This window comes from Myotis davidii, unplaced genomic scaffold, assembly GCF_000327345.1.
Source record: "Myotis davidii unplaced genomic scaffold, ASM32734v1 scaffold228, whole genome shotgun sequence".
NCBI lineage: Eukaryota > Metazoa > Chordata > Mammalia > Chiroptera > Vespertilionidae > Myotis > Myotis davidii.
This window is the reverse complement of record NW_006300104.1, coordinates 2,784,179-2,787,821: the sequence shown is the minus strand read 5'-3', so window position 1 is coordinate 2,787,821 and position 3,643 is coordinate 2,784,179.

Here is a 3,643-nt window from a genome sequence, read left to right as displayed (position 1 = left end):
AGCCCCCTGCCCATCCTGATTGTGAGGGTGTCACAGGACAGGCCTCCAGCTGTGTGCTAGCAAGTCCTTTCAAAACGAGATTGGGTGGTGTCCCCTGGGCACAGAGCTGCCAGGCAAGGGGTCAGAATTTGAAGCCAGGCCTCTTAGGTTTGTGAGCTGGAGGTTTGCAAACTGTGGAGCCCAGCTTTCCCTGGAGGCCCCCAGGGCAGATGTGGGTGAGACAGGAGGGAGTTGATTCTATTTAAGCTGAGGGACCTGCGGGCACAGAGAAGGCCGGGCTGGCCTTGACGGAGGAGGTTAGAGGCTACAGAGATGCTGAAGTGTTGCCCAGGTCAGGACTGGCCCAGGTGCCAGGCCAGATGGGGGGAAGGGGGAACTATGGCACCTCAAGCTGGGTATGGATGAAAATAGGAGTGGGTCCCAACTCTGTGGGGCCCCGAAGTTATACGATTTGAGGGGATCACAAGGAACAAGGCCTTGGGTGGGGCCGCTATGCAGGCGAGGGGCCCTGAAGCTCAAGCTTCATTCATTTTACTGTAATTTGCCTCTAAATGGAAGCCCACAGCCAGCCCATTAGACCATCATTAGACCAGCAGAGTCCTGGGGTGGGGGATGAAGGGTAGGGAGGCAGGAGGGGTGGACTGGGCAGGGTGGGGTTAACACCACTCTGAGGGTTGGGATGTTGCAGAGAGAATCTAGCAAGGCTCAGGGTGTGGTGGCATCTCCACTAAGCCACGGCAGGCAGGCCTGGGACAGCCGGTGCTCTGAAGGGGTCTCACTGAGGCTGAGTTCCACTGGAAGGAGGCCTCCGAGGTCAGATATGTGGACAAGCCCCGAGAACCACACTCCACCCACTCCATCTGCCCATTTCACAAGTGAGAAAACTGAGGCCCCAAAGGGGAAGAGACTGTCCCAAGGTCACACAGTATATGGCAGAGCATCGGCTGCTCCATCCTGCCCTGGGGGCTTTCTCCAACCCACCCCCTTCTTCTAGGACCTACCCCACCACCAAGGCCCTCATTCAAGCCCTTCTTTGGGTCACAGGGCTAGGAAATGGTTGTGGGGGGACCCTGACCCAGGAGTGGGTGTTCACACCTGCCTCTTCCCTGTGAGAGGGGGCGGAGGGGCAGCAGGGATGTGGAGGAAGAGAGGAAGGGAAGGCAGGATGGCAAGGGAGGGAGGGAGAGAGATTGAGAGAGAGAGGGAGGGAGAGAGAGAAGAGGGTGGAGGGCACTGCCGTAGCAGAAGCTGGTCTATTAACATACCCGTTCCCTTATTCCTGGGAATGAATTGCACATTTGGAGTCATTTTCCTGGAAGAAAAAATTCCCTCTAAAAATATTTTTTCTTTCTCAACTCACGCTGGAGCTAGAGCAGCCCAGCTGGTGCCAAGCAAAGAAGGGGTGCAGCAGAGTGACCGGTGCGAGGTTGGGAGGTCCCCTGTCCCCCGGGCCATGGAACCTGAGGGAACACAGCTGTCATCGCGATATTTAATGTGTCATGTGGGTGTCTCGGCTTTTTGCAATTTATAGAGACGGGCATTCCAACCCCACCCTGTAGCTGCTGAGCCCCCGTTAAGGTCCAGGCTGTACAGACCTAGGCGCCCAGGGGGCTGGCGTTCCAGGGCAGGAGATACGCCCATTCACATGGGACCACCGTCTGGTGGCCCTGAGCAGGTCACTTCCCTCACCCTGGGCCTCGGTCTCCTCCCCGTAAACAGGAGCCCAACTGGAATTCCCAGTGCAGGGGCCCTGGGGCAGGGCCTGGCAAGGGGAGCAGCAGGGAGGGGCTGGCTGGCAGGGGCTCTGAGGAGAGGCCTAGGGGAATCGGGGGTGAAATCTTGCTGTCTGCCACTTCCTGCCAGTGGCCTGGGGCCTCTTTCCTCCCATTGGCGTTAGCGTGAGTGACTGCCGCCCCCTCCCCGGGTTTGAGGGAGGTGAACAAGGAGACACGAGGTGGCAGCCAGCTCAGAGCAAGACCCACAGTCCAACCCAACTGGCCATTTTTCCAGTCATTCCCTGCTTGGGACACTCCCGGCCGGAGGTGGGTGGGTCGGGTCAGCACAGGGGTAAGGCAGCATCTGCCTCAAAAAAGACATGAGAAACGGGCCTTCTGATCTGCCCAGGACCAGCCCGGGTTACCCGAGGTTTTGTGCTGTGTATTTGTTATCTCTTGGTCCATAATAACTTGCCCCAAACACAGCGGCTTCAAACCACAATAACCTCAAAGTACTTCACCCAGCTTCTGCGGGTCAGGGGTTCGGGGGTTCAGGCTCCTCCCGCGTGACCCTTGTCACACTGCGTCCTGGAAAGTGACCAAGTGATCCTAGAGAGAGCACGCTGGGGCGACGTGGAGCGACGGTGTCTTGTGTGGCCTCGCCTCAAAGTCGCGCTCCACCCTGTTCACAGTATTGTTGCCAGGCAGCCCCATTCCACACACAAGAGGGTGAGAACAGCAGGAGGCGGGGCCGCCTTGGAGGGACCGTACCCCATGTGGTAATGATTTAGTGCATCCGCTTTCATGCTTAAAAGTGTCGCAGTTTGCAGGATAAATGAGGTGGTCACACTAGTAAAAACTCTAATGTTCCCAACATAGCAGGGGGAAATGGGAGGGAATAATAACAGTTAATAATAATAAAAACAACTCCTGTTTTTGGCTCACTATGCACCCAGCCTTGTGCCTAGGGCTTCCAAGATACCCTGTGAAATAGAACTATTATTATTCCTATTTTCCAGATGAGGAAAATAAGAGGGCAAATGTACTCACAAAGGTTACATGGGGCCAGTGGAGCTGGGATTTGAACCTGGGCAGCGATCCATCTGAAAAAGACTTGGTGGTTTTAGGTGTTGGCAAGCTTGGTGCATAGGATGGGGACGTGGCCCCAGAAAGAGTCAGCAGGACTCAGGTCACGTTAACAGAGCCCCAACCATCTGTCCTCCTACAGGGCCCTGAGACGGTGGGAGGGCTGGGCTTGGGCTACCTGTAGTGGGTAGCAGTTGGGGAAATGCAGGTGACGAAGTAAGTCAACGCGAAGTTAGGGCCTGAGCCAGATCTGTGACCATACCCTGCCCCCCCAAGCCAGAGTGAGGGACAGCCCTGTGCCCAGGAGCAGCTGGGAGGAAGGGGGGAGCTTAGTCTTAGGGCAGATGCCAGACCTCTGGTCTCTGGGAAAGCCATCTCAGCCCTGACCTGGCCCCTTGAGCCCTTAGGTCGCTATGTATGATGCTTTCTTTAGGCAGCAGCACCCTCCTGTGGCTATAGCTGGTAACTACATGAAGCCACAGGTTTCCTGGCCCAAATGCTTCACTCTCCAGTGCCTCGCGCACACACCTGGAACCCAACACCCAAAGGGAAGACTGTTATTCCTGGGGCTGATGGAGGGGGCGTGAGTACGGTGACTTGGATAGAGCCCTGGCCTTGGAAGCAGGATCCCTCAGATTAAACCATTACTTGGTTAGTGACTCGTGTGGCTCGGGTCCCAAACTCCTCACCTGTGTAACGGACTGATAACCTCATGTTACCTCACTCTGCCAGGCTTCCGTGAGGGTGAGAGGACTCACAAATGTGCACATGCTCTGTGAAGCACTGACCAGGTAAAGGATCGTTATATAAACTGGGTGGGGAATCTATCTTGGGGGGGGGGG